The following is a 12,641-nucleotide window of genomic DNA, read 5'->3' on the forward strand; positions in this document are numbered from 1 at the left end:
AGTCGGAACCCAACTGCCAAGGGATCGTTAACGTGCACGCCAATGTATATGTTGAGCGTAGATTCCCTCCTCGGACAGATTACACCCGCGCATGCGCGAATCTCCGTCTAATTTCCGATGAGTAATCTGTGCGCGCGAAGTGAACTTTGTCCGGACTAAAATGGATTACCGCGATGATAATCCGCCTAATCTTACTCGGTATTCACTATGGATCAGTGTGTTAGTATTAGTCATTTTAATGATTACATTTTAATGAATTTTGTGACCGTCAGTTTACTGCCAGTAGGCCTACAAGTACGAGCAAATCGATACGGAAAGAAAAGTATACACGGGCCTCGGTTTTTCGTCCCATCCGAAGACAGAAATGAAATATTTTCCGGCGTGGTTCTCCCTTGTCAGTGATGCAGGACGGAGGGGCTGACAAGGAAAGCTGTCTAGTCGTTCGGATGGGACGAAAAACCGAGGTCCCGTGTACACATTGGCGTGCACGTAAAAGATCCCTTGGCAGTTGGAATTCGATATAAGAGTAGGCCGTAGTGCCGCTGTCCGGGCAAAATTTCCCTCATAGCACACTGTATGGCGTATGCCCGTCTTCATTAGCCCAGGTTAGGAGCAGAACAGTAGGACGTTAAACCCCATTTCATTTCATTTCATTTCATTTCCTACTTTTCTGCACCGACAGGACTAATGAGGACGCGCATACAGTGTGCTATGAGGGAAATGTTATTGGGTCTTTTACGTGCACACCAATGTGTACATATTGAAAATGTCCGTCCCACCCGAACGACTAAACACTACTCCTTTCAGGCCCACCGGGTTTGCATCAGGGATCCAAGCTCTCTCTCTCTCTCTGTCTCTCTCTCTCTCTCCCTGGGGGGTTGGGTGGCTGGATGGTTAGCATGTGCGCGCTGTACCATAAAGTATGTCATTGAGTCAACTGGCGCGGTTTCGAATCCCCAGTTGTACGTGACAAGGAGTGGGTTCGCCTGTCCACCCTCGTGGGTTTTCTCCGGGTCCTCCGGTTTCCTCCCACTGCTAAAGACCCCCTACGCGCAAGCGAATTATGTAAATAAAATTGAATCATATGTTAGTGCCGAAATGACCTGGTCTGTGTCAAGTGGACGTTAAACCCCCATCTCTCTCTCTCTCTCTCTCTCTCTCTCTCTCTCTGTTGATGCAGAAAGGTAAGATAATAAGCCATATTTTATTTTATGATATATAAAATATATATTAATATCTGTATTTAGTATGAAATAAGAATCCTTTTACGTTAATCATCGATCGTCTTCCTTTGAATTTAATGGGAGTATCAAGTTTCTGTTATATTATCTGATAGTTAAAGATCCCGTGCCAATAGCAGGCCGTGTATGACACACAACAGAACAATTAGTACATTTTAGAATTTGAGTAGGAAGGCAATTACTAGTAAATATTAGAAATGGAATTCGATTGACAATTTGTCTACCTGTCAGTAGAGGGGGTGGGGGTGGCCGGGTGGTTAATGCGTGCGGGAAGGATCATAAGGTCAGTCATTGAGTCAAGTAGCAAGGTTTCGATTCCCCGTTTGTACGTGACAAGGAGTAGGGTCGCCTGTCTAACGTCGCGGGTTTTCTCAGGGTCCTCAGATTTCCTCCCACTGCTAAAGATCCCTACACGCAAGCGAATTATTGAAATAAAATTAAACCATATGTTAGTCGCGTACAACCGGGGAATCGAAACCACGCCAGTTGACTCAATGACAGACCTTATTTTACAGCGCGCATGTGCTAATCATTCGGCCATCCAACTCCCCTAAAAACATAAAATCGTTCTTGTATGCAAAATGTCACTTTATAACACGGACTTAACATTCGCTGCCGTGAGAAGAGCGGACAGGTCAACGTCTCCATTCGTTAGAAAAAAATCAAGTTAAAACAGGGTTTCCAGCTGATTGGTGTTCTGTATGTGGAAGAAGACTCCACTTGCTGCATGTGGAAGAGCGAAGTGCTTGCAGTAAATCCACATATCGGGGCCCTTTGAATTATTTATATATTACCTACAACTAAAACAATGATAACAAATATATGCAGTAACTAAAACAACTACAAGTAACAAAGATAACGATTAACAAATATATGCAGTAACTAAAACAACTACAAGTAACAAAAATAACGATTAACAAATATATGCAGTAACTAAAACAACCATTAACAAATATATGCAGTAAATAAACCAACCATTACCAAATATATGCAGTAACTAAAACAACGATTAACTAATGTATGCAGTAACTAAAACGACGATTAACTACTATACAGTAACTAAAACAACGATTAACTAATATGCAGTAACTAAAACAACGATTAACAAATATATGCAGTAACTAAAACAACCATTAACAAATATATGCAGTAACTAAAACAACGATTAACAAATATATACAGTAACTAAAACAACTACAACTACATGTAACTAAAACATATATGCAGTATCTACAACAACTACTAGCAAATATATGTAGTAACTAAAACAACTACGAGCACATACATGCAGTAACTAAAATATCTACCAGAAAATAAAATCAAGCAGTAACTAAAACAACAACTAACAAATACGTGCTGTGGTATTCTTTTTCTATCCACACAGATGACGCCAAACAGCCGGACCTTCTGTTTCAACTTGTTTTTATTATGACAAAGAGTGAACATGCACCCTCCCCCCTCCCCCCTCCCCTCATTTCCTCTCACGACATCGATTTTATAAATGTGTTTTAAGGCGACTTTTTGATTCACGAGGACTTTTTTATTTTGGGGTTTTTACCAATTTTCAACCCTTTAAGATTTAATATTTGAATTAAATCAACCTGTCCATAATATCATATTTATTGCATTGGACGTTAAATCTGTAATAAACAACAACAACTAAGTCGTAATTAAACAACTATTAATTGGAGAGAGAGAGAGAGAGAGAGAGAGAGAGAGAGAGAATGAGAGAGAGAGGGGCAGAGAGAGACAGGGAGAGACAGAGTGTGAGAAAGAGAGAAAAAAAATTGGGTTTAACGTCCACTCGAAACAAACTAGGTCATTTCGGGACTAAAATATGGTTCAATTTTATTTCAATAAATCGCTTGCGCGTAGGGGGCTTTAGCAGTGGGAGGAAACCGGATGACCCGGAGAAAACCCACGAGGTTGAACAGGCGACCCTACTCCTTGTCACGTACAAACGGAGAATCGAAACCACGCCAGTTGACTCAATGACAGACCTTATGATACATTCGGCAATTCCCCCCCCCCCCCCATTAATTGGAACAGCACATTTAATGTTAGATATGAATATAGTAATGGGTTAAATGCCACTGAGAAACTGAGAAAGGATAGAGTTTACGAATAGTATCTTCTATGTTTTAAAGGACAATATTGGTGTCAGTCATTATCACATATCTGATAGAACAGGTTAAACACGTTCCAATTTATTTCTATTTTGCTCGATTTCCCTTTTATCTAGTGATATTCAATTACTTCTTTGAATTATCAGATATATTCTCACATCCTCATATAACAACATTTGGTCTTCGAAGGAATTATTAGTGAGCAGAAATTTGCCCGTGTATCACGCCAGTCCGTTATATAGAAGGATAACTCGTGTTTTCCTTTTGCGTTCGTTACTTCCGTTTCTTGAAATCGTCATAACGCATCTATCGTAGCAATGATCTCTGTGTTAAAATTATATTTGGAACGTGTTCAAGCTGTTCCATCACTTATTTTATAATGACTGACACCAATGTTATCCTTTAAACAGGACATATGTAATAATGACTGACACCAATATTGTCCTTTAATGTTAGTTATGAATATAGCAATGAGTTAATAACACTGTTATCTGAGATCATTACAGAGAAAGGATATCATTTACGTATATCTCCCACGTTATAATCATGTTATTATCTTTGAAAGGGCAAAACATTGATAAACGACTGGAACTAACCCTTATATCTTTTGGAGGAAGGACATGGGTTATTGGAGTAGTCCTTTGACCACTAATAAAATAACAGTCAGCTTTACACCACCTCCGGAAAAAGAAATATCTGAGACCACTATATTCACAATCGTCGGAGTGGTTGCGGGTCTGGTGGCTACAGCCATTGTCTCGAAAATATTATTTAAAATAATGAGAAAGAGAGGATGGCGATTACGATCCAGGAAAGGCGTAAACGTTTTTGATGAAGACGGTTTTCAGAAACGATCTCTTCCGGCAGTACCCAAGCCGCTACCAGGACAGATAAAGATGATGGAGGAACAGATGCAAAAAGCTGATTGTGCAATCCAGTTGGGTGTGTCTAAAGAAAACCTCAATACTCACTACCAGAAAGCTATTTTCAGGAAGCGTCCGCCTGAAAAACTTCTACCAGGCCAACTCAAAAGACCTGCAGCTGAAAAACCAGTACCGGTACCACCACTTCTACCAGGTCAGAGAAAAATGCTGCAAGAAAACTCCTTAAATGATGTAAAAGGAACACCAGGTCACGTTGCTGTTTGTCCACAAGACGAAAGGATCAAACCTGTCGAAGAAGAAGAGGAATTTGATGAAATAGAATAAAGACGGATATAACGCAATACATTTGTGATATTAAATGTTGCTAAGGGATCCATATCACCAAAACGTGTTATTAGGGATTGTTTGTATTTGGCTGTGATTGTTTTGAGAGGGTTCGCATCGCATTGTAACATTTACAATCTATAATACTTGTTAACTGATTAAAGTTGTGTTTTCTAATTGTATTTAATTATTGCGAATCTCTAAGTTGTGTTTACTATATTTTATTATTGCGAATCTTTAAGTTGTGTTTACTAATTAAATTTAATTATTGCGAATCTCTAACTTGTGTTTACTATATTTTATTATTGCGAATCTCTAAGTTGTGTTTACTAATTAAATTAAATTATTGCGAATCTCTAAGTTGTGTTTACTAATTAAATTTAATTATTGCGAATCTCTAACTTGTGTTTATTATATTTTATTATTGCGAATCTCTACATTGTGTTTACTAATTAAATTTAATTATTACGAATCTCTAAGTTGTATTTATTATATTTTATTATTGCGAATCTCTACGTTGTGTTTGCTAATTAAATTTAATTATTGCGAATCTCTAAGTTGTGTTTGCTATATTTAATGGTTGCGAATCTCTACGTTGTGTTCACTAATTATATTTAATTATTGCGAATCTCTAAGTTGTGTTTACTATAGTTCAATTTTATTTCAATAATTCGCTTGCGCGTATGGGTCTTTAGCAGTGGGAAGAAACCGGAGGACCCTGAGAAAACCCACGAGGTTGGACAGGCGACCCTACTCATTGTCACGTACAACCGGGAAATCGAAACCACGCCAGTTGACATGAATTTAACATTTATTTATATTGAATATTTGTATATATTTTATTATATAATTTTAGTTAAAGAAGTAATTGACAAATGTCCGAATTGATATCTCACTAATATGTAAACTCTTTTAACAGTTTGTGTATTCGTGCATTCTCAGTGTACAACCGTGCACGAGCAAAAAAATACCGTCAGTACGATTTCAAAATCAGAGAGGCACTTTAATCAAATCATTCTAGAAATAAAACGACTTACTAAATGGATCAAGGCAATTTTTTGTGAACATTAGTGATTAATTCATCACAATTCCAAGACATTACGAGAAGGTTTAGAGTCTGTACACAATCTATACATCAGTATCTGGTGTGTTCACCGCGAGTGTCAATAACAGCAGCGCAGCGTCTGCACATGGACCAGACGATTGATGAACGCCATTGGCACCTGGAACCACACTCTCAGAAAAGCCTGGCGCAATCCATCGGCTGTGTTTGGACTCGGTACTACGTTATTAAGTCTCCTCTGAATATCATCCCAAAGATGTTCAATCGGGTTTAAGTCCGGACTAAGGGCTGGCCAGTAACGTTGACACCGTTCTGCTGTAGAAAGTCCCGAGTAACTCTGACGGTGTGCATTGGCACGGGCGTTGGCATGCTGGAAGACGTTGTGAAATATGGTATGACGTGGGGTCTGAGAGCTTGATCGATGTAGCGCACTGCTGTGATGCCGCATCCTCTCCCTGGACCAAGATTTTGGAACATCACAGGACCCACTCATCACAGGTTATGCTTGAACCGCCCCATGAGCCTTGTTCCATGACACATTGGTCAGAATAACGCTGGTCCCGCCGACGCTATATTCTGGTCCTGCTATCTGCAGTTGATACGCAATACCGACTCTCATCAGTGAACAGAACAGTTCTCCATTGCCTGTGTCGCAAGTTCTGGACAAACTGTAGACGTTCACGTCGATGGCGAGGGGTGAGGATCGGTCCACGGTAAGGTCTACGGCAATGGATGTTCTCTCTGGTGAGACATCGGCGCACTGTATCGGTACTGATGGGTCTTCCGTGTGTTCCCAATGTCTGACGTGCTGTCGCACAACATGGCGGGGGGTCTTGTCGCCTTGTGGCATGCTTCTGACGTTGTGAATGATTCAACCATGTTGTTCTTAATGTTTAACGTCCGCTTCCACCGAAGGTGATATCGCAGAGGTTGAGAAGGCGCCCCTATCTCCAAGCCACATATCCTACGCTCACACCAGGGATCGAAACCAAAACTGCAAGCCAGAGGTGACCGGCCAGCTTGAGGTCGAAGCGCTGGAATAAGCTACAAACCCCAGAAAGGACTAGACTACGGCGATTTTCCCTCATTTCATAATTACCCCCCCCCCCCCCCGCCGCCATTTTGACCCCGCCTTCCGATCTGCGTACCAGTGTTTGTTAACCTATTGTTGATCCTCGGTAAAAATGGTTTGAATTTACGTATTATTAGGGTTTCACACTGGCTACGCAGTGTGAAACACTATTGATTTTGTTCGGATTATTATTCTTATTAGGGTTTCACACTGCGTAGCCAGTGTGAAACACTATTGTTTTTGTTCGGATTATTCTTCTTCTTCTTCTTATTATTATTTTTTTTCCATTTGAGCATATCTCAGAAACTACTTGTCGGATCGATTCGATGTCTTCGGTTTTACTGGGAAAGTGGGTTTGACTTAAATTTTAAAGCTATTTCCAACGTTCTGCGACAATGCGAAATGTCCGAAATCACCGAAGTTGTCGTTTTTCGATATTTTGCCGTAATGTTATCAATAATTGTCGGATTGTAATATTTGATACATGTTGACATAGCCAAAGACAAGGCACATGGCTACAGTTCTTTGGATTTTTTTATTTTCGACGAATCTTAGGAGATATTAGGCGCCAAATTTTGAAAATTTAAATTTTTACAAAAAACTTTTTTATTAATGAATATTTTTATGTGGTATTTTACTTAGGGTTAAAGAGTCATCTGATTTGACCAAAAATGGCAACATTTTTGCCACCGTATTTTTCCTTGGCCCCCATGGCTTATTCAGTTTTTCAGTCCTCGGATTAATTATTTATTGTTCGATTTGTATAAAACAAAGTTCATATGCTCCGTTGTCTCAATTGTCATTTTTATACGTCCACATTCATAATGTGAACGTATTATGCCGTCGCCCCTGTCTGTGTGTGTGTGTGTGTGTGTGTGTGTGTGTCTGTGGTTCGCCTACAGGGCGCAATTCTTCATGGATTTTCTTCAAACTTGGTATACTTATTCCTTATACCCCAAGGAAGATCCCTATTGTTTTTGGTGCATGCCCGACCCCCCGGGGCAGAGCCACGCCCATTTCTAGTATTTGTTTGTTTGTCGTCTACAGGCCACATTTCTTAACTAATAATCTTGAAACTTTGCATACACATTCTTTGTACCCTAAGGAACATCCCTATCGTTTGGGGTGCATGCCCAACCCCCAGGGGCAGAGCCACGCCTATTTTCTTTTCGTGTGTCTTTGTGTCGCCTACAGGGCGCAATTCTTACTGGATTTTCTTCAAACTTGGTATACTTATTCCTTATACCCCAAGGAAGATCCCTATTGTTTTTGGTGCATGCCCGACCCCCAGGGGCAGAGCCACGCCCATTTCTAGTATTTGTTTGTTTGTCGTCTACAGGCCACATTTCTTAACTTATAATCTTGCATACACATTCTTTGTACCCTAAGGAACATCCCTATCGTTTGGGGTACATGCCCAACCCCCAGGGGCAGAGCCACGCCCATTTTCTTTTTGTGTGTCTGTGTGTCGCCTACAGGCCACAATTCTTAAGTTATCATCTTGAATCTTTACATACTTATTCCTTATACCCTAAGGATGATCCCTATTGTTTTTGGTGCATGCCCGATCCCCAGGGGCAGAGCCACGCCCATTTCTTGTATTTGTTTGTTTGTCGTCTACAGGCCGCATTTCTTAACGCATCATATTGAAACTTTGCATACTTATTCTTTGTACCCTAAGGAACACCCCTATCGTTTGGGGTGCATGCCCAACCCCCAGGGGCAGAGCCAAGCCCATTTTCTTTTTGTGTGTCTGTCGCCTACAGGCCACAATTCTTAATCGATCGTCTTGAAAAAATTTCATATGAATTCCTTATACCCTAAGGATGATCCTATTGTTTTTGGTGCATGCCCGACCCCCAGTGGCAGAGCCACGCCCATTTCTTGTATTCATTGTTTGTTATCTACAGACCACATTTCATAACGTATCACCTTGAAACTTTGCATGCATACTCCTTCTATCCTAAGGAACATCCCTATTGTTTGTGGTGAATGCCCAGGGACAGAGCCACACCCATTTTCTTTTTGTGTGTCTGTATGTCACTTACAGCCTGCAATGCTTAATCGATCATCTTGAAAACTTTTTTATACTTATACGTTATACCCTAAGGCTGACCTCTATTTTTTTGGTGATTGCCCAACCCCCAGGGGCAGAGCCACACCCATTTTTTCTTTGTGTCTCTGTGAGTTGCCTACAGGCCACGATTCTTAATGGATTTCTTTGAACTTGGGATATGTTTTCCTTATAGCCTAAGGACGACAACTGCATGTCACGACCCCCAGGGGCAGAGCCATGCCCAATTTTTATGTTTATCGTTTACAGGCCCAAATTCTGGATGGATCAACTTGGTATTTGGCATATGTATTCCTTATAGCCTAAGGGCATCAACTATTGATTTTGGTGAATGCCCCAATGCCCAGGGGCAGAGCAACGCCCAATTTTCCCTTTAACGCCCAAAGGCCACAATTCTGAATGGATTATCTTGGAACTTGGAGTACTTATTCCTTATACCCTAAGGACGGCAACTATTTATATTGTTTCCATATCCAACCCCCATGGGCAGAGCCATGCCCAATTTTTGTATTTATCGTCTACAGGCTGCAATTCTGAATGGATCATCTTGGAACTTTGCATATTTATTCCTTATACCATAAAGACAGCAACTATTTATTTTGATACTTGCCCCGACCTCTTGGGGCAGTGTCACACCCACTTTATTGTTAGTATTTTGTCTGTAAATTTGGGGTGGCTGGGTGGTTAAGACGCTGGCTCGCTAGCCTGGAGGTCGGGTGTTCGATCCCTGCATTGGCCGAGAAAGTTCATCTGGATTTTCCGACGTGGTTTCCCCTTGTCAGTGGTGCAGAACGGAGGGCCTGACAAGGACAGCTGTCCAGTCCTTCGGATGAGACGAAAAACCGAGGTCCCGTGTATACATTAGAATGCACGTAAAAGATCCCTTGGCAGTTGGAATTCGATATAAGAGTAGGCGATAGTGCCGCTGCCCGGGCAAAATTTCCCTCATAGCACACTGTATGGCGTATGCCCGTCTTCATTAGCCCAGTATAGGAGCAGAACAGTAGGACGTTAAACCCCATTTCATTTCATTTCTGTAAATTTGGCAAAACAAACCAGACGCCTAGCCTTCTTTGCCTCTGATCATATTACAGCCATTTCATATTTCATTCTCTTCATTTTAAAAAGTACCATATCAATCAAAGCTGGAATGTGGACGTATATTGCAGCGTTAGCGATGCTCTTGTTTTTGTTACCAATAGTGTTATCTGTCGGCACCGGAAGTGGCGTAAATTTACAAAAAACTACAATTTTGACAGTTAGGTACCATTTTTTGACAGCAAATATTATTTTTTTCAAATCTGGTATAACTGAAAGGGTGTGCCCTGTAAAGGCGCAGAAAACATCGGACTCACTTTTTTTAATTTCGATTTCGTTTTCGGGTAATTTCGATTTAAAGGTGAAAAAGGGTGAAAAAATGAGCTATTTACAACCCATTCAGGCTTTTCATATTTTAATATATTTTTTCGCAACTTTCATAAATTAGTAGCAATAATCCATACAAAGAGAATGTATGTGAAAATTAGTTTGTAATATAAGCAGTTGCCGATAAATGGGCAATTTTGCATGAGTCCCTTTTTACGCTAGTTTCCCTGTAAAAGTGTCAATTATTATTCGATTTTCATAAAAGTTACACCATTTGATGCGTAATGTCAATTTTAACTAGGTCAAACCAATTTAACATTTTCAATGTCACCGGAAATGACGTAATTTGGGCAAAAAATGTATTTATAGCCTTCAAACCAGTAATTTATTCAAACGAGTCGTATTTGTTATTTTTTTTAAAATTTTGATATTTGATTCCAATCAACTAATAGAATGAAACCATACGATCATATAGATATCACAAAATGGTTTCTAACTTGTTCAGTTGCGGAGAAATAGACGATTTTCAACAGGTAACTTTTCAAGGTTTTTGGTCCATAAAAGTGTCAATTATTATTCGATTTTCATAAAAATTTCCAGTGTGTGATACCTAATGCCATTTACGATTTCATACAAGTAATTTAACACCTTTTCTGTCACCGGAAGTAACGTCATTTTGGCAAAAACTGTATTTTTATCCTTCAAAACAGATATTTTATTCAAATGAGTCTGATTTGTATTGTTTTTCAAATTATGATATTTGATTCCAATCAACAAATAGATTAAACCCACACGATCACACAGATACCAAAAAGTGGTTTCTAACTTGTACGGTTGCAGAGAAATAGACGATTTTCTACAGGTCACTTTTCAATGTTTTTGTTCTATAAAAGTGGCAATTATTATTCGATTTACATAAAAAAATTTCATCATGTGATGCCTTATGCCATTTCTGATTTCATAAAACTAATTTAACATTTTCATTATCACCGGAAGTAATGTAATTTTGTCAGTATCACTTACATGTAACAAATGTATACAATGAATTGATATTGCTGGATTTGGTTGATTCTGCGTACATTTTATTTGATGTGTGCAATGCTTATGTGGAAACCTGTTTAATGGTTTCATCGGTACCGGAAGTGACATATGTTCAAGGGTAACGGGACACCGGTGAAACCCGTCATTACTGCGTCGCAGTTCTAATTAGCCTTGTGTCAGTATGCACGACTAGCCGCCATGTGAAGCAGGTAATGAAAGTGGTGTAAGTATGGTTGTAGCTTAGCTCGACATTTTAATCGGGGAGCCACGGTGGCTAAGTGGGTAAGACGCTGGCTCGCTAGTCTGGAGGTCACATGTTCGATCCTTGCATTAGCCAAGAATGTTCATCGGGATTTTCCGACGTGTTTTCCTCTTGTCAGTGGTGCATGGCGAAGGGCCTGACAAGTGTCTAGTCGTTCCGATGGGACGAAAAACCGAGGTTCCGTGTACATCACATGTCGGCCCAGTCAGAAGACTTACTCCGAAGACTAAGCTAGTTCACAATTACAATAAATAAAAACTCAGTTTCGTAATTTGCAGTCCACATGGATGCAGACCACCATTAAATTTAACCATCTAAGTACCCACAAATTGTAGATCGTCTATTTATAGCAACTCTCTAACTAGCCCATTTTTGTTGATTTTTTAGACTAGAATGGGCGAAGAGGGTTTGAATTAACATTTTCTGCCAGGTTTTGATAAATATTCATGATTGTGAGACTGAAGGATAACAGAGTTATCAAGTTGGTTACAGCGATATGTACGGCGAATAGTTACATGTTTTAGTATGAGTCTTCAAGTTTGTGTATCTGAAAATTTTGGTGGTTAACCTCATACAAATTTTTGTGCGAAGACATGTTCATTTCTTTCTCTGTTTGTAGTGAAAATCATTCAGCCCAACGAAAATTTGGGGAAAAGTTGGAGCCGGGCAAAGAGGTCAGAGTTAACATTGAAGTCAATAGGAAATTAATGGTGGTCTCCGCCACATACTTAAATAGTGTTATCTCCCTTTAGCCGTATTTATCAGTTTTTACACGCCACTCTTATATACCAGAATACGGAGGTCACGTGGCTAAGTGGGTAAGACGCTGGCTCGCTAGCCTGGAGGTCGGGTGTTCGATCCCTGCATTGGCCGAGAAAGTTCATCCAGATTTTCCGGCGTGGTTCTCCCTTGTCAGTGATGCAGGACGGAGGGGCTGACAAGGAAAGCTGTCTAGTCGTTCGGATGGGACGGAAAACCGAGGTCCCATGTACACATTGGCGTGCACGTAAAAAATCCCTTGGCAGTTGGAATTCGATATAAGAGTAGGCCGTAGTGCCGCTGTCCGGGCAAAATTTCCCTCATAGCACACTGTATGGCGTATGCCCGTCTCCATTAGCCCAGGTTAGGAGCAGAACAGTAGGACGTTTAACCCCATTTCATTTATATACCAGAATACAACAGTGGGCGT

This window comes from Patella vulgata, chromosome 4, assembly GCF_932274485.2.
Source record: "Patella vulgata chromosome 4, xgPatVulg1.2, whole genome shotgun sequence".
In the NCBI taxonomy this organism is placed as follows: domain Eukaryota; kingdom Metazoa; phylum Mollusca; class Gastropoda; family Patellidae; genus Patella; species Patella vulgata.